The following is a 26161-nucleotide window of genomic DNA, read 5'->3' on the forward strand; positions in this document are numbered from 1 at the left end:
TCTGAAACTGTAAGCCAGCCTCAATTAAATATTTTCCTTTATAAGATTGTCTTAGTCATGGTGTCTCTTCACAGCAATAAAACCCTAAGTAAGACACTCAGATTCTGTGAATTCTACTGATGTACACTATCAGGGATTCAACTGCCATGATAAAATATCACTACCAGAAGCAACTTCGGGGTGAAAGGGTAAACCTTTCTGCTTACAACTCTCAGGCCACATTCCATCACTGAGCAAGTCAGGTCAGGAACTCAGGCAAGATCGCAGAGATTAAAACTGAAGTAGAAGTCACGGAGGAATGCGGCTTACTGGCTTGCTCCCCATGGCTTGCTCAGCCTGCTTTCTTATAGAACCAAAGACTGCCTGCCCAGGGCTGGTACCGTCCCCAGTGACCTGAACTCTCCCACTTCAAGCACCAATCAGGAAAATGCTCTACAGATTTGCCCATAGCCAATGTTAGGGAGGAATTTTCTCAAATAGGATTCTCACTTCCCAGGTATGTGTAGGCTTCTGTCAAGTTGACAAAGCCCAACTAATTCGTGAACTCAGTTTACTGATTCTCTGCGAAGTCGGATCTCTCTTCTCTGGGGCCGTATCAGCAAGTATTTGATCATTATTGTCGAACAGAATATTTTAAGGCCCTTTTTACTATGGCTTCTGTAAACTCTAGCTAATTCTAGTGTTCAAGCAGTGCCGGTATCTATTTTCCATGTTCTCTTTATTATGAGTGTTATATTGGGTAATGTCTTATTATATCATAGATGTTTGGATTCCTTGATGGATGTAGAATGTCTGATATCCTATAACTCACTCATATGGTAAATTATTGCTATGTTTAGGCTGAGCACACAGGTCCTCAACATTATTGAGTCCATCATTCTAGCGCTGTTTCTTTGTCAGACCCTTGGTGTATTTCCTGCTCTGATTTAAGTGGGGCCTCTGGGATGTCACCAGTAACATGAGGTGACAAAAAGCCTTCCTCAGGCCAGGATGTCTGAGGCGCTTGATCAGCAATGACCAGGTGTTTCTGATGGACATGGAGGAACGTTTTCTGGGGAGATGATTCAGGTAACCAGATCCCTCTTGTCCGTACCCTCAGCTGGGTTGAGATCTCTGGGTCACTCATTAACTGTAACATCTACTGGATCTAGCCTCCCCTGTGTAAGGAAGAACACTAAAGGCTGAATGTAAGACAGAGCCACACTGGCACAACCTTCTAACTCAGGCAGAAGTAATGTCCCTGTGGTTGGTGGCCTTGTCAGGCATCTTTCAAAGAGACTCAAGGCCAAGACTATCAGTCTTTCAGAACCAAGTGAGTTTTGTCCCACTGGCTGGTGACATGGTCTGTTGATGCCTTCTGCCACACCTGAGATCAGGCATCACTCTACCATGTCTGTTTTCCTCTGAAATACGAATGGAGTCTCCTCAGTCATGGCTCATTGCCTGTTTTCTGTGAGGAACTAAATGGTACCTATCCTTCCCATCACCCTCTTCTGGAATGTGACTAACGTCAGCAGGCCTGAGACAGTCATCCTTCCTACATGAGACTCCTCCAGGTCCCTGTCTTAAGGGATCTGCTTTTGTGGTCAGGAACTAGAGAAGTCACATAAAGAAAAGTTTTTTGTTTGTTTGTTTGTTTGTTTGTTCCTTTTGTTTTTTAAGAAGTCTGGATTGAAGCCACCTGCAGTTCCAGACTCTTGGTTTTGGACCCACTTGCTTAGCTTTCCTGCTGTGCTTTGAGAGAAAAACATGCACCTATTAAAGAACTCAATAAACTGTAAAATGAGTCTGCAAATCAAGAACTCAGAAAAGAGCTGTAGTTTGCTTTTTGACATGCCCCATGATACACACATACACACAAGCATGCACACAAGCTATGCATACATTGGGTAGAGTGTTAGCATATTAATTTGGTTAAGCTCTATTACAGAAAATGTTCAGTTGCTAGAAAGCTTTATGTGATGTCTGTCTAGCTCTTCCTCTGGGAAGCTATTAAGACTCACAAGAAGTAAACACAAATTACAAAGCTGGAGATGCTCTCCTCAAAGTCACAAGATTCCCAACACCCCTTCTCAAGGTTACAGAAGCCCTAGCAATGATAACAGGGAGGAGACCCTCCAGGAAGCCACACTGTCTACAAAGCATGCCAGGAGCTCCAAGGATAAAGCTAATGCTGTGTGTGTGTGTGTGTGTGTGTGTGTGTGTGTGTGTGAGAGAGAGAGAGAGAGAGAGAGAGAGAGAGAGAGAGAGAGAGAGAGAGAGAGAGAGAGAGAGAGAGGTGTCTTTGAGTTATCCGTGCTCTATGGTAGTTCTTTATCCACACTGAAAATAGCACTCAGTAAACTGACTTGCTCACTAAACTGGACTTGGGTGGAATCAATTTCTTGGTCTGTCTCCAAGAATTGGATGAATAAACATTTGTTTGCACATCCCCAGGAAAAAGTCACACAATGCTGATTGACATAAAACTCTGAGTGCATTGAGTTTTGTGGACTAAAGTTCAAAGTATAACCTACCACTCAATGGTCATGCATCCTTGGGGTGACCTACTCAGTATCACTGTGCCTCAAAGTCCTTTATAACAGAGGATACAAAAATCTGAAGATTAGCTCCCTACCTGCCTACCACACACAGGGCCCCAGATTCCACCCATAGGACTACAGAAGAGAAAGAAGCAGAAGAAATACACTATGGCTTGTCAGCATTTCTGTGTATATGAGGACCAAATCTCTGCTCTCAGTACAATATCCTAATAAACTGACCACCTGCCTGACCTTCACTGCATTCTCTAATGTGTGCTTACTTAGTTTCAACTGAGGAAAAGGAAAGTCTGACACTTTAGGCTCTGGGTGCTAGGTTGCCACTCTATTCAGTATGAACAAGCTCCACATTACACAAAAATGGGACAGGGACATTCTGGCTTGCCTTAGAGTGTCATTCAGCACAACTGGGAGCCATCTGGCACATGGAAGCAGATGTCAGGCATTTCCAACATGTCTCAACTGAGAGGCATGGCTGGCAGCCACTATCTGCTCTTCTCTGCTCAGCTCTGTATATGCATCTAGGCTAAGCTAGCACTGATGGTGGCCCGGTGTGGAAAGGGTCCACTCAACCTTTCAGACTCTGGGAATTTTTTGTTTGTTTTTTCCAATTTGACACAAGGAGTGCCATCTGGGAAAAGGGGATTTCAGTTAGGAAAAGGCCTGTCCAGATTGTCCTGTGGGTATGTTGGTTGTGAGTCCACATACTTCCTGCCTCTGGGTATGGTCATTTGGGGAGGCAGAATACTGGGAGTGACTGTGCTTATTCCTAGCAGCCACCAGGGTGGGTGCTGGGCTGTCGGGAAGTTCTAAGACACTGCTCCAGGGACCTGTGGTGAGGCCAGGACATGGGCTTTTCTGACTCTTGGATATGGAAAAGCTGAGAATGGAATCCAGGGCCCTAAGGGCTGTGGGAAAGGGGAGCTATAGCTTATTCCAGCAGTGATTGTCCTTAGCTTGGCAGAGGCAGGCTAGAAGCACAGAGGCCTTCTATAAAAGAACTAACCTGTGGCTTTACAGTCGAATGCCTTCTCCACGGTGGATCTTGATGACATGGTTCTAAACTGTGTACTGACTGTTCATTGCAGAGAATGGATGCATACTGTACCATACCCACTTCTCAGGGTGGACCTGCTTCAGGCCAGGAATCTGGCTGGGGGCAGGGAGTCACCTAAGTTTCAGGTATGTACCCACTGATTCTCCAGGTCTCAAATTGCTCTCTCTACCATACCAAGCTTCCTTGCATGGTCTTATCATCCAACAGCTGGTGGAGCATTTTCTTGTGGGAGAACTTAGTCCATTGTGAGTAGTACCATTCCCTAGGCAGATGGTTCTTGGTTGTATAAGAAAACAAGCTGAGCAAGCCATGGGAGCAAGCGACTTTCTTCAACGGCTTCCAATTCCATTTCTGTCTCCTCTCTCCCCCTCCCACTCCCGTCCATGCCTTGACTTCTTGCCCTGATTTTCCTCAATGATGACTATGATTGGAAAGTATGTGCCAAATAAACGATTTCCTCTCCAAGTTGACCTTGGTCGTGGTGTTTATCACAGCAACAAAATGCAAAAATATCTGTCTCTGAGATACTCAGATATTGTCTCCCACCTGTGCACAACTTGTACTTCTCAGAAATCTTGGCATTTTCCAAGATGAAGTAGCTGCATCCATGGAGACTCTTGGAGGTCTGTAGACACCGTCCCTGAGAACTCTGATTTGAGGTGGGCATTATGAGGTAAAGCAGCAGACTAGTCAAAAAACCAGCATGGGCAATGAGGCTTGTGATGTTTAATATTATAAAATTGACAGGATCTAGAACCAACAGGAGATATCACTGGGTCTGTCTATGAGGCAGTTTCTAGGTGAGTTGATTGACATGGAGAGACCTACCTTAAATGAGGATGGCAGCATCCCATGGGCTGAAATCCTGGACTAAGAAGGAAAATTTGAGCTGAGCCTCTGTACCCATCCCCCACAGCTTCTGACTGCAAATGGAATGGAACCAGCTGCCCCCTCCCCTGATCCTCATTCCTTTCCCATCATGATGAATGGTATGGATCCCCTTGGGTTCTAGCTCATAATAAACCCTTCTCTCAAGTTGCTCTTCGTCAGTTATTGGTTTACTACAACTAGGAGAGTAACTAAAACAAATCCCAAGTTACTACAGCACTTGTCCCCATTCTTCAGAGCCTTGATTGACAGTCATCCATTCCTAGGAGTCTTTACAGTTAATTAGACAACCCTAAAATCAAATCCCCTGCAAATGTTCCCTGCTGCCCAGGGCCTTCTCCTTCAAGCCCCCAGCATACGGGATATACAAAACCGAATGGAAGCAGATGAAGATAGAAGAGGTGACAGGGAGGTGGGGGAGTGGGGGGCAGGGGGGAAAGTCCATAGAGCACAAGGCAAGACCTTGCATTGATCCAAAGGCTGCACATGGAGAGCACATGGAGTATGTCCTAAATAAAGATGGATGTCTTCCTAACCCCACAGAACAGTACTTTCCTACATCTGCAGCCATGTTTCTTCCTGTTCAGGTAGCTCCTTCCACTACCCAGTAGTCTCTCAGTCAGTCTACTGTGAACCCAACTGGGAGTCAAGGGGATTTCAAAGTGCAGCTAGTTCATACAATGTGCATGTGGCATATTTTGAGAATGTGCACAGCAAGGATGGGACCACCCCAAATCCTATTTCTCCTCCACTCACTTCATCTATTATGACATATGTGTCACTGCAGGCATGACCCAGTATCACCAAGTTCCAGGCCAGATGACAGAGAGACAAGGCTCCTGAACACCTTGCCTGTCCATCTAAGGCAGGGTGTCAGGGCAGGGAGCCATAATGATCGAGGGTTGTGAGGGAGTGGCTCTTGGCAGAGATGCTACACGTGCTGGCTGTTCCCCTTCAGGCACAATGGGAAACATGTGCTATTTGCTGTGTTCTTAGGATGATTCCTGTAGATCAGGCTTTTCTTTCTTCTTCTTTTCTTTTCTTTTCTTTTCTTTTCTTTCCATCTTTCAGTTTTGCTTTAATTTTCAAGATATCTATTCATGTGTTTATTTACTCATACATCTATGTGTATGTGTACACATGCAGTGCATGCCTAAGGTGAGATATTCTTGGGTTTCGTTAATTGAACTTGGGTCACTAGGAATGGTGGCAGGTGCCCTTACTCACTGAGCCATCTTGTTGGCCCAAATTTGACTCTTCGAATAATCTTCTCCAGTTAAATGAATGTTTTGCTGATGCAACGTTTGCTCCATACCATGGTACACCACAGTTTTTCATCCTAGAACCATATTGAGAGCCATAACACTGGAGTACTATGGAGAGAGATCATCAACAAACTGCAGCCATGAGGATTAGCTCAATCCCAGAACCAAAATAAATACATTCATATGTAAATAAATAAATAAATAAATAAATAAATAAATAAATAAAATGCATGGTTGTGTGCACCGCTAATCCCAACTCTGGGGATGGGGTGATACACAGGAAGGCTCTTTGAGGTCAATAAGAAATCCTTCCTCAAAAACTAAGGAAAGGAGAGACTGAGAAAGACACCAGACATTGGTTTCTGGCCTCAACAAACATGCATGTTCACACACTACTACTACTACTACTACTACTACTACTACTACTACTACTACCACCACCACTACTACTGCTACTGTATTACTACTACTACTACTACTACTACTACTACTACTACTACTACTACTACTAGCTGTTTATCTGTCCAAAAGCTTGTAAAGTGCCAAGAGTTTTCCCATCTACCCAGGCTGTTGCATCAACGCTCCCTATCCTTTGCTTTGATACATCATGCTGTCCTGTAGGTCTTCAGGGAATGAAGCCATTCTACAACTGCTCCCTACCCCTTCCTCCTGTCTGACTATGTTTCTGAGTCTCAGCACTGGCGGGCCATACATAGTTTTCTCCACTGGCTTGAACACCTGGAACAGAATGCTCTCAATTTCTTGTTCAAATTGTTAAAGGTATAAGTTAGAGATCAGAGGACACTCAGTAGGATTTTCAGATTATGTCCTGGAGCGAAGAACTGGACCAAGGACATAAGAACATTAAGTGATAGAAATGGAAACAATTTAGAATGCAAGGTCAGCACTTTTGAAATTACAAGTGGGCCAGACAGCTGGCAAACCCTAGAAGTTCAGGACTGGGACACATGAGTCATGATCCTTTATGGGTCATTTACATAGCACCTGCCTTCCCCTACATTTTGGATCCTTGGTTTTTCTTGTGTATACTTTGTTCCTTCCATATAACCCTGTTGAATCAGGCAAGAATAAGAGAGCGAGCGCTTAGGAACCCAGGAGTCCACTATGTGCCATACGTAAGTTCTTCCTCTAGTGACATGCTTGGTAGTCCAAGACTCTCAGCTGTGTATACACTTACACATACTGACACTTTTCACAGCTATGCACACACTTCCCTTTCTAACAATGCATTCTAGGACCCTCACCTGCAGCAAGCTGCACACACACACACACACACACACACACACACACACACACACACACCTCTGACAACAAAATAAGTTTCTCTTCCCCTGGCTATCATCAAACATGGACAGTTTCTATTCAAACATATTCACAGTTATATCTAGGGACCAGAGCAAAGGGCACATCTGCCTAAACTAGCTTTCAGTACATGTGAAGTTAGACAAACTATCCTCAGAGGGGAATAGGGAGAGAGGGGGATCAGAGAAAGGGAGCAAGGGCAGGAGAGCAAGAGAGCAAGAGGGCGAGGAGGGGACAAGCAGCCCCTTTTATAGTGAGTCAGGCACACATGGCTGTTGCCCGGAAACTGTGGGGCAGAGCCTAGACTAGATGCCAACAATATAACTCTTGGTGTTCCCTGAATAAAGTGTATACATACAAGCCTACCCCCAATAAAGAAACACACACAAGCTAGGATCTTCTCGGAGAGCTGGTTCACTGAAGATTGTCTTCACCCAATAGAGCTGTATCACCAAGATCCATGGAGAATTTGCTCCCCACAACCCTCTCACCCCTGGCATTCACTCCCAGGCAGATCAGGATCCTGGAGAACTCCACCCCTCTTTGGACCCCGCTTCATCTTCCCAGCCCAGTGTGCAGAGGCATGTTCACACCCCGAGAGGGAGGAAGGGGAGGATGCAGAACCACAACCAGACCCCAAAACACATACTACATATGTTGTAACAGCAAGTTACATGCTTACATCCTTACCCCTGTTCAGAGCATTTAAGAAATATTTATTTGTCTTGATGTGTATTAGGACTGCTTTACCTGTGTGTACGCATGTACATCACATATGTGCCTGGTGCCCATTGGAGGTCAACAGAAGGCATTGTAGCCCCTAGACCTGGAGTTAGAGAGCTGGAAGCTACTATGCAGGTTCTGTAAACTGGGGTGCTCGTAGGACTGAGTCATCTCTCCAGCTCCTGTCAGAACATTTCTTTAGAGAAATAAAGGACCATGAGGCCAGATACTCCCTCTTCTCCTTTAGGTGAGCCAGGGGCTACAGTGACTATAAAAAAACGAGCCCATTCAACAGATCATGCCCACATAGGAAACAATGGCATCCCTCATCTCTGGAGAGTTAAGTTATTGGGGGAGAAAGCAGAGAGGCATCTGGGAGAGAGGTACAATATTGAGTCAGACTTTGGACAAGAGCTTTCTTAATGTCAGCAGGCAGACAGGCAACAGAGGCTTCAGTCCTGCCAGCCAAAAAAAAAAAAAAAAAAGGTGTCTTCTTTTCAAGGTTTCTGAGGAAAGCCCTGTATTGCGAGACAGCAGGTTTGTTGATGTGTGACCTTTGGAATCTGCCAGAGGCAGTAGAAAGGGGCTTTAGGTTGTGCAATGGGGGTCCTAGCAGCACTGGAGGATGAAGCTCTGTTAATGTGCGCCTGTAATCAAGCTGCCTAGGACTCTGCCCACAATGGGACTGGGTGAGGACCAGCCCTCTCTGATTAGAGCATGGTTACTTAATGGTGGGGGAAATGCAAAAACTTGAGACGCCCCTAAGTCAGAACATTGGAAACTGTCCTAGGGATGCTGGCTTTCACGGGCCCGATAGTCGGTTCCGAAGCAAGTCAGGTCTGGAAGGCGCAGCTCAGCTTTGCTGAGAAGCAGGACTCATACCCTTCCTGGAGGTGAGTTAATCTTCCTGAATACACATCCCTTGGTAGCCAGTGGTGCACAAAGAGGTATAGTGGGCGAAAAGGATCATTAGCCAGTGATAGAAATGGGAAACCCACGGTGAGAAAAATGAGACCCATTTTCCCACTGCTGCTTCCAGACATCTGGTTGACAGTGGCTCTTTGACAACACCTCTGGTATTAAGAAGCAGACTGGAGACCACTGCTCAGTTATGACTGCAGTGGAGGGTGAGAGCCCTGGGGAAGTCACAGTGTAGCATAGGGAAATATGAGGTTCCAGTGAGCACTTGTAGGGAATGCAGGGTAGGGTATGCAGAGCTGAATGTCACATGAGCTCAGTGGCGTTTGGGAAATTACATATAGCTTCTTGCTGGATACTGGTGAGGCTGGAGTCACTGGACCTCATTGCCAATAATTATTAGTCAAAACTATCCTGACAGCTCTCACTTCCTTAGTCTGTGAGAAACACCATAGCAAAATACCACACTACCACACGCTGGTGAGTCCATTCAAATGGCAGAAGTCTATTTCCTCAGGGTGAAGTCTGAAATCAGGGTTTGAAAAGCTGGCCTCTCGTAAGACCTCATTCTTGGGTGTAAATAGTTCTCATCTCCCTTTGTCCTCATTGGCTTCTCTCTGCATGTGCCTGGGTCCTAATTTCTTTTTAACCCTGTTAGGTTGTCATCCACCCATAGCTACTCATTGATCTTAACCAGATTTTTGAAGGCCTTGTCTTCAAGTACAGTCACAGCCTAAGGTCCTGGGCATTGCAACCTCAAAATGGAAATTTGTAGATGGGAAGTCACATCTATGTAATGCGCGTGATGAGATTTTCCTGGGAGCTGGGAAGCTTGCTTAGTCTGTAAGGTACTTGCCTGGAAGGCAGAAAGACCCAAGTTCAATCCCCAGAAACAACATAAACGATCTGGCTGTGATGGTGCACACTTAGAGTCTGAGTGCCAACATGAAGGCAGGTGCTTCCCTGGAGCTCTAGAGTCAACCAGCCCAGCCTATCTGGTGAGTTACAGGCCAGCAAGAGATTTTCTCACAAAATATAGTGGATGCTGTTGTAATATATATTTAATTTCAATCAGGGGTTTCTACCCTGCCTTTGATCATTCAGTTCCCAGATAAAAGACACAGAACGTTTTTTATTTATAATAAGCCTTTGAAATACTACAGCTGGGCAGATATCTACCCTCTGTGCTATTATGTCTACCTTCCTGCCAATAACTCCAAGATATGACTTCCCATACTCCACCTGGGACACTCCTAACTTCTGTTGGTTAGCTCTCATGGCCATGTTTTAATGGTTTGCCATGGTGTCTTCTCATCTCTCTCCTGTCTCCTGTCTCCTGTCTCCTGTCTCCTGTCTCCTGTCTCCTCTCTCCTCTCTCCTCTCTCCTCTCTCCTCTCTCCCCTGCCCTCCCCTCTCCCCTCCTAAGGAGAGTTCCCTCTACTAAGCCTGGGAACCAAAACATGCTACTTCTCTTCTGCCCAGCTACAGACTGTGGAAATCTTTTTTCAACTAATAGTTTTAGATTAAGGAGCAAGGTCACATTGCATGACATGGCATAAGTGCTGTGTGGGTTCTCTCATTCCTGAGGCAACCAGGGTCAGTATTTAACATTAGAATACATAGTAACAGACCCAACCTAAGCAGGATGCAGGTAAGGAATGAGAGTGGATGTCGTCTTTGAGCACCATGTGCATTCACATACAAATTCACATGTACTCAGAGACACACATGCACTTAGAGACACACACGCACAAGCCCACGTTTGAACGTGTACATACTTGAACACAAGCACACACAGGTAAGAGAGTCTACCAAGGTAATAAATCTATACAAAAATAAAAATGTTAATAGGAAATACATTCACCATAATAAACTAAGTATTCAAGTAAGAAAATGGAGACTATGCTGAGGAATTGGGGATTAGTGGTTTTATAGGAAACATGGAATTAGACATGGAACTGTGAGCTTATGATGCCTGCCTAGTATCTACAGGCTGCTGAGAAATGAGAAAGACAGCAGAGCCCTGCCAAAAAGATTGCTTCACTTCCCTTCCCACATGCCTTGGCATGTGATGTAAACAGAGCAGGAGGAATCTAGGACCAACACCCAATTTCTCTAATCTTTCCCTTAATTTTTGAATCTTTGACTATTCTAAATTCAAAACCAGTCCCCATCTCCTTTCCTTAGTTCATGTGAGTTGGCTTGCAGGATGGTTGTGTTTGGAAAGGGATAGTTGAAGGTCTGGGTCAACGTTGATTTTGAGAAGAGAGGAGAGAGAAGAGCCCTGGAAGGGAAGACCATTCGGTTCACCAATTTCCACTACACAGCTCACATTAGGAATGCCACTCCACCCCAAGATGGAGACTTGAGACAGACAAGTACTCATTGTCATCACATCCAGCCTTGGAGAAATCCACATCCTTTCCAATTCCTCTCTAACTTCTCTCCTGAGCTCTCAGAAGAATGGCGGTCCACAGAGACCTCAAGACAAGTGGCTTAAAGTCAGTTCAAGGAAGTTCGCACGTGCTACTTGGTAGAAAGTACCAATATTGATGTGTCACTGGCCCAGGGTTGGATATGGTGCTGCTGAGGAGACATCTTAGATGTGGAATTTTGTATAATATTGAGTGCCAATTGGGTTCTGGAACTCTTCTGTGATATTTCTTGTTATAAATTGATGTCCATAAGGTTCCGGACTTCAAGAACTTTCAGTTTTACTTACTCTACCTCCCCCCATCCTTCCCTCCCCACCTCTCTCTTCCTTCCCCTTCCCCTTCCCCCTCCCCCTCCCTCCTTCCCTCTTCTCTCTGTCTCTCTCTGTTTCTCTGTTTCTGGTGTGTGTGTGTGTGTGTGTGTGTGTGTGTGTGTGTGTGTGTGTGTGTGTGTGTGTGTGTAAGCCAAAAAACAATCTCTGGTGTTCCCCAGGATTCCATTCAACTCGTTTCCTAAGCAGCATCTCTCTCTCTCTCTCTCTCTCTCTCTCTCTCTCTCTCTCTCCCTTCCCCTTCCCCTTCCCCCTCCCTCCTTCCCTCTTCTGTCTCTCTCTGTTTCTGGTGTGTGTGTGTGTGTGTGTGTGTGTGTGTGTGTGTGTGTGTGTGTGTGTGTGTGTAAGCCAAAAGACACCTCTGGTGCTGTTCCCCAGGATTCCATTCAACTTGTTTCCTAAGCAGCATCTCAATCTCTCTCTCTCTCTCTCTCTCTCTCTCTCTCTCTCTCTCTCTCTCTCTCTGGCCTGGAACTTACCACTTGGACAGTTAGCCGCAGATCTAAGTCCCTGGAGCTAAGATAACAGCACATGCCACCAAGCTGGGCTTTTATAGTGGGTGGTGAGGATAGGGTGCAGGTCTTTATGTTAGCAAGAGAGTTAATGGACAGAGACATCCCCTTAGCTCCTACTTTTTGTTGTTAAGATTTGACAGTGGTGATTCAACTTCAGTGTAGACAGCTTCTGAACCTCAACCCATAGCCATGACTTTTGGCCAAGAGACTAAAACAGTCAAAGCTGTTTTAAGAGACTGGATCAGGTCTCTGGTCTAGGCAGTGCTTATAACTGCCTCTTCTCTCTTTTTTTTTTTAACTTTTTAAACTTTTAATAATTTTTTCCCTTTCCCAGTTTCTGGGCCAACATCCCCCTAACCCCTCCTCCTCCTCTTCTCTATGGGTGTTCCCCTCCTCATCCTCCCCCTATTACTGCCCTCCCCCAACAATCACGTTCACTGAGGGTTCAGTCTTGGCAGGACCAAGGGCTTCCCCTTCCACTGGTGCTCTTACTAGGCTATTCATTGCTACCTATGAGGTTGGAGCCCAGGGTCAGTCCATGTATAGTCTTTGGGTAGTGGCTTAGTCCCTGAAAGCTCTGGTTGGTTGGCATTGTTGTTCATATGGGGTCTCAAGCCCTTTCAAGCTCTTTCAGTCCTTTCTAAGATTCCTTCAACGGGGGTCCCGTTCTCAGTTCAGTGGTTTAATGATGGCATTCGTCTATGTATTTGCTGTATTCTGGCTGTGTCTCGCAGGAGAGATCTACATCCGGTTCCTGTCAGCCTGCACTTCTTTGCTTCATCCATCTTATCTAGTTTGGTGGCTGTATATGTATGGGCCACATGTGGGGCAGGCTCTGAATGGGTATTCTTTCTGCCTCTGTTCTAAACTTTGCCTCCCTATTCCCTCCCAAGGAGGGTATTCTTGTTCCCCTTTTAAAGAAGGAGTGAAGCATTCACATTTTGATCATCCGTCTTGAGTTTCATTTGTTCTAGGCATCTAGGGTAATTCAAGCATTTGGGCTAATAGCCACTTATCAATGAGTACATACCATGTGTGTTTTTCTGTGATTGGGTTACCTCACTCAGGATGATATTTTCCAGTTCCAACTATTTGCCTACAAATTTCATAAAGTCATTGTTTTTGATAGCTGAGTAATATTCCATTGTGTAGATGTACATTTTCTGTATCCATTCCTCTGTTGAAGGGCATCTGGGTTCTTTCCAGCTTCTGGCTATTATAAATAAGGCTGCGATGAACATAGTGGAGCACGTGTCTTTTTTATATGTTGGGGCATCTTTTGGGTATATGCCCAAGAGAGGTATAGCTGGATCCTCAGGCAGTTCAATGTCCAATTTTCTGAGGAACCTCCAGACTGATTTCCAGAATGGTTGTACCAGTCTGCAATCCCACCAACAATGGAGGAGTGTTCCTCTTTCTCCACATCCTCGCCAGCATCTGCTGTCACCTGAGTTTTTGATCTTAGCCATTCTCACTGGTGTGAGGTGAAATCTCAGGGTTGTTTGATTTGCATTTCCCTTATGACTAAAGATGTTGAACATTTCTTTAGGTGTTTCTCAGCCATTCGGCATTCCTCAGCTGTGAATTCTTTGTTTAGCTCTGAACCCCATTTTTAATAGGGTTATTTGTCTCCCTGCGGTCTAACTTCTTGAGTTCTTTGTATATTTTGGATATAAGGCCTCTATCTGTTGTAGGATTGGTAAAGATCTTTTCCCAATCTGTTGGTTGCCATTTTGTCCTAACAACAGTGTCCTTTGCCTTACGGAAGCTTTGCAGTTTTATGAGATCCCATTTGTCGATTCTTGATCTTAGAGCATAAGCCATTGGTGTTTTGTTCAGGAAATTTTCTCCAGTGCCCATGAGTTCGAGATGCTTCCCCATTTTTTCTCCTATTAGTTTGAGTGTATCTGGTTTGATGTGGAGGTCCTTGATCCACTTGGACTTAAGCTTTGTACAGGGTGATAAGCATGGATCGATCTGCATTCTTCTACATACTGACCTCCAGTTGAACCAGCACCATTTGCTGAAAATGCTATCTTTTTTCCATTGGATGGTTTTGGCTCCTTTGTCAAAAATCAAGTGACCATAGGTGTGTGGGTTCATTTCTGAGTCTTCAATTCTATTCCACTGGTCTATCTGTCTGTCTCTGTACCAATACCATGCAGTTTTTATCACTATTGCTCTGTAATACTGCTTGAGTTCAGGGATAGTGATTCCCCCTGAAGTCCTTTTATTATTGAGGATAATTTTAGCTATCCTGGGTTTTTTTGTTATTCCAGATGAATTTGCAAAATGTTCTGTCTAACTCTCTGAAGAACTGGATTGGTATTTTGATTCTTGATCAACCCAAGCTGTCTCTCTATTGACTCAGAAGCCTCTCAATGCCTTTTCAAATGACTTACCCATACCATTCACCCATCACACACAACATATTCCATCCACAAGCATTCAGAACCTGCGTTGACTGCAGCTGAGTGATGGAGCCCAAGACTCTGGAAGAGAAGAAGGAGTTCGTGTCTTGGGGCTCATCTGCTAGGATTCCAGCATTTCTCTGCTGCCTCCAGCTCGGCTATGTCTTCTGTTTCTATTCTCTGTACTACTTATTAATCCAGAAGCCCCCTTGCCCACCCAGTGGAGCATAGCACGAGCCTTCACAAAGTGCCCTCAACATGCTGACCTCTGGCCACAGAAACAGCATCTCAGCCAGTCACAGCTGCCATTACCTGCCTTGGCCCATGCCAGCAACTGTTAGACTCTGGGCTTATCACTGCAGTGTCTGCACTGGCTAGCCTACAGAGATGAGACTGGTGTAAAAGGGGTCCTAAATCCATGCTAGTCACATCCCAGGCCAGTAAGAATGCATGACAGGGATGCTAATGATTTCTAACCATATTGCCGAGTACCTCTGCTTCCTCCCACATCATCCAGCCATGTGTAAGCAAGACCTGGCAAGCAGCATGCATCAATAACCATGCTCATGGTACAGGCAGAGGTCTTCCTCTTTTGCTCTTTTGCTTTAAAAACAAGTAATGAAAAGCAAGATCAGAGGGGAATGATTCTGCATACATACAATGTTTTTGCAATTTGATGGTCCAGTGCTCTTTTCTGAGGATGGTGCTGACCCCCCTTTATACCTATAACTGTTATATTAATGCCCCCAAATAGTACTGTCTCACTAGGCAAAGGGAGGCTAGAAACTGGCCTGTGATTACTGCCTGAAATCCACTCGAATGGGCTGTGCTTTATCTCCGACCCATTTGAAAGAGCAGCTCCTTGGGGACTAGCCATCCAGAGATACTGTTCAGCCTTAACAAGCACATGCCAAGCACTCTAGCTGTTATCTCCCCATGGTGTAGGAAACGTTGCTGTTTGTAGACTTACCAAGTAGTAAGGAATTGCAACCACTTGCTCCTCATTAGCTATATGATTTTGCTAGTGATCCCATCTAGACAGACAGCTCAGCCCTCAAAGATGCCAGCCCACTAAGGAAACCTTGTAAACATCAGCAGGCTCACTCTTTGCTCTTGTCATGTCCAGGCATGGCCTTGTGCTGTCTCCTCCATGTTCTACTTCTGTTTGTAAGTGGGGCAGTGTCCTGTTGATACTGACAGATGACACTACATATGAATTCGTAGTATTACCCAATTATTTGCTCAAACTGATCCTGGTGGTCGTGGTGTGTTCCTTGTTACCCACCCCAGTATTCTGGTTTCCCAAATGAAAGACAGACAGACAGACAGACAGGCACAAGCACACATGCACACACACACACACACACACACACACACACACAGCCTTAATATTTTGATATGCTTAAAAAGCTAAATGGTGGGCTACTTCCTAACCTCCACATGGCTAATCTACTGCTCTCTGATATTCTCAAGTTATTAACTATTAAAAATCTATATTTTATCTTTTCTGCTCTGGACCCAGTCAGTCAGCCCTCTTGGGGCAGCTATGCCCTGTGTCCCACACAGGTGAGGCATCTTTTCTTTCTCCCAGCATTTTGGATCTCCTTCTTCCTTTTCCTTTCTCTCATGCCTCCTTCTTCCTTCTCCTTCTCTCTGTCCCTAGCCTGGGAATCCTAAAAGTCCCTCTGTCTGCTCTGTCCAGTTGTTCAACTGGCTGTTGACAACTTTATTTACCAATCAGAACCAACTAGGGGCAAGACCCCTCCAGTGTCTTTCATGTGGACATGAGGATTCTTGGGCAAACAATTTTGGGGATTCAAATTAACATAATACAAGCAGCATTAGGCCAAATTCACTATGTAAACTGACATACTAATTGGAAGGATGGGGGTGGGAAGTTAGATCTGGTAAGTGTACACAGTTGCCCTGGAGTAACCAGCCTGTGGGCCAAGGCTCTTTCCTCTGGATTTGTGTAGAGACATTTCTATACTTGGCATGCCTGCTGTGGTGGTACAGTCCTCAGTAATGACAGCAGGTGACTGAGTCGGGACATCCTGATTGCCCTGAGGAGGATATAATAGATGCTACAGGGGCTGGGGCACAGTAGTGCGATAGTGTGAAGCCCTGAGCTCAGAATTACTCCATCTGGGTGGCCAGAGGGATTTTTGTTCCTGCTCCTTGCCCAGTGATTTGTCATGAATCCTTTTCCCCCTTGAGTCTCCTTTTACTTGTTCATCAAGATAGAGACACAATTCACAGACACTCTGAAGATTAAATGATGTAATTATGGAAGGGTCTAGAGAAGGAGAAGATACCCAAAGAAATGAGCTACCTCTCCATGCCCCAGGGAAAATCTCCTGTGTTGAGCATCAGGAGTCTAGCAGGAGTGGAGGAAGGTAAACCCTTATAAGTCTCTGAAGCTGAAACAGAAATGAAGAGAAAAAACAGGCTGGCAGCAGCTTCCCCTGTAAGCATATGATAGTAAGTCACCGGAGAAGCAGACACAGACCCTTAGCCATCACCAAGAAGTAGGAATTGGCTAAGAAGTGACCAGTACTGTGCCTAAGATTTAAGTCACCCAAGTTTGTGGAGTCTGAGATGATAGCCAAGTCAGGCTTTCCTTGGAAGCATGAGGACCTATGTTTGGTCCCTAGAACCCACACTTTGTGGGGGTGCAGAGAAAGGCAGGTCCCTGCCCAGCCAGCCAAGCCTTCTTGGCGAATTACAGGCTAGTGAGCAGATCTGTTTTCAGAAAACAAGTTATGGCTCCTGAGAAATGACATCTGACATCCTCTGTCCTCTACATGCAGGTACACATATGTGTGCATGTACACACACACACACGCGCACACACACACACACACACACACACACACACACACAAACACACGGGTGGGTGTGTGCCCTAAGCTCCACTGAACTCTAATATGAACTACAGGTAGGGACATTATCTCAACTCAAACCCAGATCAGGATAGTCTCTATGTAACTTGAGGGTCAGATGCTTTGAAGACAGATATTTGGGTCTAGCAGAGACAGGAGAGTGGAGGGGGGTATGTGGGGAGGGAGGGAGAAAGAGAGAGAGAAGATATTGAATACATGAAGGATGTATTGGCTGAACAATATACTTCGAGCCTGAACAGCATAAAGACAAGGCGGAAAGAAGACAAAGACCAGACACAGAACACCCAAAAGGGAAATGGAACTTCTCCTGCTACAATGAGCACTTAGAAACTGCTATTGAACCTACCGACTCCCTGCTTTGTTCAACAGAATGGCTATGAGCAGAAGAAAGCTTGGCACCTTGGCCTGCATCTTGTGACTGTGTCCCGTCTATATCGAGTCACTTGTTTGTCTCTGCAGGTGGCATGCCGGTTATCTTGAATTCCCTTATTGCCATGACAATGAAGTTGTAATGAAATCCTGAGAAAAGTACCAGATAGGAGGACTGGTTCACTTTGCCTCAGAGTTCCAGACGAGCAGGGTCCACTATGGCAGGAAAAGCAAGGTAGCAGAAGCAAGAGGCCAACTTGTCATACAAGCAAGAGGCCTGCTTGTCCCATCCCATCAGCAGTCAAGAAGAGAGATAGAGTCATGGGGCAGGGCTGCAAAACACCAAAGCCCCAGTCCCCCATGATGTACTTCCTCCAGCAAGGACCCACCTCCTAATGTTGCTGAAAAGTTCCCAATTAACAGAAACTAGGGACCAAGTGTCTACACACATGATCATATCCTGGGACATTTCTCATTTGAACCACCACACCTGTTAGAAAGCACCTGAAGGAAGAAAGGGTTTGCTTACCTCAGTTTGATGATGCAACCATCCCAGAAGAAAGTCATGATGGCAGCTGGCCACACTGCACCCTCGGGGAGGAAACAGGGAGAGATGGATGGTGTCTGTTCTACTTTGCTTTCTGTGGCTGTGATGCAACACTGTAACCAAAAGCAACTTGAGGGAGAAATAGTTTACTTCATCTCATATGTCTGGATCATGGTCGTTTTTTTATAGGAAGTCAGGCAGGAATCAGGAGACAGGACCCATGGAGAAGTGCTGCATCCTGGCTTATTCTCTGGCACACTCAGCAAGCTTTCTTAAACAGCTAAGGACCATCTGACCAGGTGGGATCACTTGTAGTATGCTGGGTCATCTTATGTCAATTCAATCAAGACAACTTCTACAGGCTGACCTGATCAGTTCTATCTCTCAGTTGAGACTCTCTCAAAGGACTCTAGGCTGTGCCAAGTTGACAAATAAACCTAAGAAAGATACTTGCTCCCTCTGAAGCCTGGGACCTCAGCACATAAAATAGTGTGATCCACATTTAGGGTGGATCTTCCCACCTCAATTAATTCGATCTAGATGCCCCTTCACTGTAGGCTTGGAGTTTTCAAAATCTACTTTTAATAGGGTTCTCAAAGGCTTCAATCCTTCCCTCTACCCCACTGTCCAAAGGTAGGGGAGAAAAGATGATATGTAGGACAAGGGGATGTGGACCTGTTTAGAAGTAGGTCTTTGACAAATCTCTGTTTGTCAGGATACCAATAGTCCAGTGGAGTAGTGTCAGGATACCAAACAGGAATCAGCAGTGGTGGTGCAATCCAAATTGGTGCAAGTCAGCAGGAACAACCAAGACCAGCTGTAACATCGGGATATAACCAGGGGAAGCAACTCCAGTTTAAGGGCTGAGACCGAGAACAAAACATGAAGAATTCCCTGCAGCAGCCCCAGACAAATGGGAAGGGCAAAGAACCAGTCTCCTGACAACTACAGGGCTTTCAGGGGGGTTCAAGACAAGTTAAGCAATCAGAAGGAAGATTGTAGAGACGGGAAAGAAAAACTTAATGCAACCTAAGGATAACCAGGCCTCTGGAAAGGTGTGTCCATCAAACAGAACCAATCCCACCCTCTACTATGGAAGGGAGACAATCCTCCAAAGAATAGAAACCATTCCTAATTCACATCATCAAATGTGCAAGCCAGACTCCAGTTACTCTGAAATGGATCAGTTATGAAGTTGGGGTGGGGTGATCAGGAACGAGATGGCATCACATTTCTCTTTGTTACCATTCAGTGCCTCTGGGATGTAAAATTAGTCTCACATATTCTTAGGAAATACAGACTAGCCTACTGAATAAAGAAGGCATTCAAATGGATGACTGACTCTGGGTAGATCATCTCAGAGGCGGCTCAGCTTACTAAACACAATATCCTGAGCTCAACCTTAAAAGAAAACATAAAACAAAAAACTCCTCATCGTGAGAGGCAGCCAATCAGAACTTAGAAGTGAGCAAATCTTCACAACACCTTGAACCAGCTCACACATTCTGTCAGCTCTGAAAGAGCACAGGAGCCATGTTTACAGAAAAATGTAAACAGCACGGCCAGGGACAGATGCCGAATAGCCAAGGCCCATCAGGAGCCACCAGGAGACAAACCGAGTGGCAATCAGACCAGGTGCTGTTCCTATCTTTTGCTGCAGATGCTCTGCTGAAACTGTGAAATCAAAACACGCAGTTAAAAATCTCACAACATTTTCATAACCTCCTTTGGTGCCCTTAAAGAGAAATTGTGTAAGAATCATATATTTTATAAGAAGAAATATGTATTTGAGGGTTTATTGATATTACCCTTTTTCTTATCAAATTCCAGTGAAATTATACATATATATGTATATATATACAAATATATAATATAACAATATATAACATTGTTTTTAAAAAGCTAGATTACAATGCCCTTTGTCTCTCTCTCTCTCTCTCTCTCTCTCTCTGTGTGTGTGTGTGTGTGTATGTGTGTGTGTATGTGATATGTGTGTTTGAAAAAAATCTAATATTTAATTTATGATTATTAGAATGCTTCACACCACCACCACCGCCACCATCATCTGTTGGGAGTGATGCCCTTAAAACCCTCCATTATTGATGTTAGTAGTATAGTTAGAGTTAAGTATGACTGTGTTCATGGAAAATCCCCAGCCAGCTGCAGAAGATTAATACAAATCTGGTGGTCAGGGTGAATAATGATACAATAAAGTTGTGACCTTGCCAAGAAATACATCTGACATCAAGAGGCCCAACGTGATGACCTGTAACTTTTCTGAGACACCAACATTCTGCTGGCTAATGACATGACAAACCTGTAACCTTTCTGAAAAACCAACATCCTGTTGACATCAGCCGACCACAGGAATACTGTGTCCTTGGCCTGTGGAAATGTTTCCCACTTCCCCCCTTTCTCTGTTACCCCTGTTATGCTATTAATTCAGCCTTGGGAAAAAATAAAATTGTTGCCTTGATCAGACCCTTGTCTTGCCATCCTTCTTCGCATCTCTTGTCTTCATTCTTTTCCAGGTACCCTCTGCACCCTTGTTGACTGTCCTGCAGGATGACCCAATCATCATCACCACCACACCACCACCACCACCACCACCGCCGCCATCATCATCATCATCATCATCATCATCATCATCATCATCATTGATAGGATCTTTCACTAAATAACTTGCTATTTAGACTGGCTGGACCTGGGATCTACCCGTTCCTAACAGTGTCTTCCAGCTGTGTTTACAATCATGTGCCATTGTGTTCAGGTTATAATGGGTACTGGGTACCTCAACTCAGGTAGTCAAGTTTGTTCTTCCATATTCTGAGCCCCCACAATTCTCTCTCCTTTTTAAGAGATTTGCTTCATGGAAGTTACCTTCCATCTGTATTTTTCAAAAAACGTTGCCTGATATCACAATTGCCTCCATTGGGATAGCGATCCTAACTTGAAGCACATTATCTTATCAATAGGGGTTTTTGTGTGCATAGTTTAAATTCTTCATAATAAGCCTACTTGTGCTGGAAGGCGGCACACAATTTATTTATTGAGAAGAAAGTAATGCGCATATCAACAAAGGTCACTCTGCCTGTGTGGATGGCTTCCTTCTTGGGTTTTATTTGACTTTCCGGGCTGTATTGCTTTGCTGTTTTTAAATTTGCTCTCCTCTGATTCCTGCAGGTTTGGGCACCAAAGAACCATGGGATGAGGCACTTAGTTGATTAGAAGCCAACCTGTTACCAAAACAACCTATATCAAGGGTTTCGCTGCCCTGGTACCACATGCAGAGACTGTTTCACACCCACCCCAGTCTACTCTAGCATGAGCCCCATACCTGGAGCAGCACCCAATACAGCCAAACAGCCACTGGGACAAGACTGGAATAAGAGAGTAGGGCAGAGAGGCATCAGATCAGCATAGGAAAGGAGCCAGCTAGCAGAAAACATAAAATCCTTCCCCAACCAGCTTCATGTAAAAGACAGCATCAACCTACAATATAGAGAAGCACATGGAAATGGCCCATAAAAGGTCTGGATTCTTGAAGCCCAGTGCTATTGAACTTCCATTTTCTCTCAGAAACATTTCTCTCGCCTAATAAACTGGCTCTACTTCTGCTAATAACCATGAGTTCTTAGACCAACTTCTTGTTGTGGACACAAGAATCTGGAAATCCCAGAATCTATAACAAGACCAACAGCGTCTACCAGGTTAAAGAACCATTGGGATTGGAAGACTCAGAGACACACAGGGATGAGAGGGAGACTTAGTAAATGGAGATTTCCCTGAAGAATCTACTGGCACACTGAAGCCAAATACAGCTAACTGGGGCCTCTATAGAATTGGCTAGCAATTGGGCTTTATTTGACTTTCTGTGCTCAGTCCAAATTGTCCTGTTGGGAGAAGTGTCCTGAATCCAGGAATCAGTCAGTGCTGAACAAATCATGGCTTAGCATGTGCTATAGTGCAGCATCCTGGACATGTCCTGGTGCTATGTGTTCCAGCCATCGACTTTCTATGTATTTAGACTTTCTCCTGACCACTAACCATACATAGCTGCTCATTCTGGTAGTGAACAGGAAACCGTATGGGACTTGCAAGTTTCCAGAGAGTCACCAGCAGCAGTCACTTCATGGACAGGACATCAAGGAGCTGTGTCAACACAGCCTACACAGAATGCAGACTGTGAGACTGGCTTCATGGAACACAGAGGGATGGAGGTCTTCAGGAGAGAGCAGTGTGGACATGAGTGTTAAAGAGGAGGTGTGGACTCACTGACCATGGGAAGCAGGAGGAAAGGCAGAAACATCCCAAGATCCCATATGCGAGGACAATAATACAGAAATCTAGAAGAGGGAGTAGCAAAGCGAGACCAGATTTAAGAAAGGTGACCAATGAGTGCAGAGAACAGAGTAGGACAATTTAAGATCTGGATGAGTCATGGAGAAAGGAGGAGGCAGACACAATGAAGGGTTGTATCTTCGTTGAGATCCTGTCTCTGTAAGGAGAGGCCATGACCAGAGCAACTCTTATATAGGAAAATGTTTAACTGGGGCTGGCTTCTTGGTTCAGAGGTAGTCCATTATGATCATGACAGGAGGCACGGTGGCATTTGCTTGAGAAGCTGGGAGTTCTACATCTGGAACCACAGGCAGTGGGATTGGAGGGGGGAGAGAAAGAGAGAGAGAGAGAGAGAGAGAGAGAGAGAGAGAGAAAGAGCGAGAGAGAGAGAGAGAGAGAGAGAGAGAGAGAGATTGGATTTGGATTGAGCATTTGAAACCTCAAAGACAGCTTAGCATAACCCAGCCCTTCTTCTTGTCCTCTAAGACTTGCCTTTAGACTCTGGTCATCCCTTCAGGCACAATTCCACCTGAGATGCTCTATTCTTTGTGCTTCCTTCCATATGAACTCTGCGTTTTTTCCCCCAAGCCCTGGTTCTAATTCCCTGCCTTGCTGAATGTGGTGATCTGAGTAAGATTGATTTCCCCACTGGCTCATAGATTTAAATGTTTTGACACCAAGGAGTGGCACTATTAGGAGGTGTGACCTGATTAGAATAGGTGTGCCCTTGTTGAAGGAAGTGGTCACTGGGTGTGGACTCTGGCACCAAAGAAGCAGACAGCCATCCTGCCATAAAGTCACCATGCTATGGGGAAGGACAAGTCAACCTACAACCCTGAGGACTGTCTGAGGAGAGATGGCTGGCCTCCTCACGGCTGTGTCACTTGTGTACTTTCTGTTTCAGCTTCAGGAGCTGTCTGAACAGAAACCCAAGAGTGACCTAGACCCAGAGCTTCGGCTGGAGCTGTCAATCAAACTCAGACTATCCTGAATTAACAAATATATTAGTTAACGTTCCATGGCTATGACAAATAGCCATAGTCAATCAACCTAAAAAGAGAAAAGGTTTATTTTGATTCATGGCTTTAAAGGCTTTGGCTGTGGCCAAATGTTCCCTTTGCCTTTGGGGCTGTGACAAAGTAGCATGCTATGGCAAGAAGGTGCTATTAGAAAAAGGCATTGAACACAAATCTAAGACATAAAAGGGGAGGAGTGATGGGGGGAAGGAGACAATTATCTCATACCTCCCTCTTTGAGGACATACCCCTGGTGACCAGAAAATATCTCAGGGGCCTCCTCATTTTAAATGTCCAATCATCTCCCAGTACAGCAACAAGAACCAAAACTTCACGTGGTAGGTTCTAACTTGTCTAACCCAGTCGGCCTGGCTGGTTCTCCTCTTAGATGGAGAATTCACTATGTTGCTTCTTATGCTTGCTTCCTGTCTAGACTGAGGAATGAAACACAGATTTAATGATTACAAATGGCTTAGTTAGGGTTTTACTGCTGTGCACAGACACTGTGACCAAGACAACTCTTATAAGGACAACTTTAATTGGGGATGGCTTACCGGATTGGAGGTTCAGTCCATTATCATCAAGGCAGGAACATGGCAGCATCTGGGCAGGCATGATGCAGGAGGATCTGATAGTTCTATATCTTTATCTAGAGGCTGCTAGCAAAATATTGGCTTCTAGGCAGCTAGGATAAGGGTCTTATAACCCACACCCACAGTGACACACCTACTCCAACAGGGCCACACCCCCTGGGCCAAACATATACAAACCATCACAACAGATTTGAGAAAAGGTAAAAATGAGAACATTTAAAAGGAATGCTGGCATGCCAACCCACAAGGAAACCAAGGCCTCCCAGGCCTCATAAAACTATACGAATCAGCTGACTTCCCTAATTTGGGGGCTCTATATATCTCAGAGATATTTTTTTTCATGATGAAGCCAACACAAACAGGTTAAATCAACCAGGAAAAATAAGAAGGGATTCATAACCATCACACTGGTAGAGTGATTAATCTGATTACTCCCCTCCTTTTCATAGTCACTGGTGAGAAAAGTCTGCAAGTACTCATCCCTACATCAGTGTAAAAGTGACTAAGCCAATAGATGCCCTCCTGTTTCATGGTCATTTACAGGAGATAGTAAAATCTCCAGAGGAAGCTCTGGAGAGGGAGGGAAATTCATCTGGAATAAGTTCCAACAATTTTCTTTTGTTTTATAGATAGGTAGCTATCTTAGTCGGGGTTTCTATTTCTGCACAAAACATCGTGACCAAGAAGCAAATTGAGGAGAAAAGGGTCTATTCAGCTTACACTTCCACATTGCTGTTTACCAAAGGAAGTCAGGACTGGAGCTCAAGCAGGTCAGGAAGCAGGAAGTGATGCAGAGGCCATGGGGGGGGGGGGGGGATGTGACTTACTGGCTTGTTTCCCCTGGCTTGCTCAGCTTGCTTTTTCATAGAACCCAAGACCACCAGCCTAGGGATGGCACCACCCACAATGGACTGGGTCCTCCCCCCTTGATCACTAATTGAGAAAATGCCTTACAGCTGGATCTCATGGAGGCATTTCCTCAAGGGAGGCTCCTTTCTGTGTGATAATTCCAGCTTGTGTCAAGTTGACACACAAAACCAGCCAGTAGAGTAGCCATTTTCAGTCAAAGTTCATATACCTTTGGGAAAGGCTCCCTGAGATTGTGCTTTTATTCATTATTAACAAAGCAGTGTCCAATATTCTCTGCATTGTCCCTAGCCTGGTGTGGAGGTTTGAATATGCTTGGCCTAGGGTGTGGTACCATTAGGAGGTGTGGCCATGTTGGACAAAGTGTGTCACTGTGGGAGTGGACTTTGAGATTCTCCTCCTAGCTGCCCAGGAGGCAGTCAGTCTGCTCCTGGCTTCCTTTAGAACACAATGTAGAAGTCTCAATCCCTCCTGTGCCGTGTTTGACTGGATGCTGCCATGTTCCCACCCTGATGATAATGGACTGAATCTCTGAACCTGTAAGCCAACTCCAATTAAATGTTGTCTTTTTAAGAGTTGCCTTGGTCATGGTGTCTGCTCAGGGCAATGAAACCCTAACTAAGACAACTGGATATAAATAGAAAATTAAAAGGGTAAGGGGGTTCTAATGGAAAATATCAATCAGAGTATTCTGTCATCCTGAAACTTAATCTTTTTTACAGGAAGGAGGAAACATAATACATTTTTTCAGTTTATCTGTATCCTTTTGAAGGCATATACAGATGAATTGCTGGTACAGACTTGTAACACTTGACTTGGCTAAACCTGGAAAGCTCATGTGAATGTTTTACGTTCCAGAAAAAAACAATGGAATAGCACAAATCCTAAGTGGGACCCAAAGGATACGTTGCTAAGTGCTAGAAAAGCTTCTTCCAGTGAGATCCAATTCACAGCCTGCCTGGGCTGAAGACTGTAGATTCAGGCTACACTGGATCTTAATTTCTGCTTTTATCTGGCAGGCATTTCCAAATTTCTGAGAAGTTGGTCACCTCAAGTCTAACCAGGGAAGAAGGGCTCAGGTTAGAAACCTCCGCTAAAAGAAGATATTTAGCTGGCTTAAT

The sequence above is a fragment of the Rattus norvegicus genome, chromosome 9 (assembly GCF_021556685.1).
Source record: "Rattus norvegicus strain SHRSP/BbbUtx chromosome 9, alternate assembly SHRSP_T2T, whole genome shotgun sequence".
Taxonomy (NCBI): domain Eukaryota; kingdom Metazoa; phylum Chordata; class Mammalia; order Rodentia; family Muridae; genus Rattus; species Rattus norvegicus.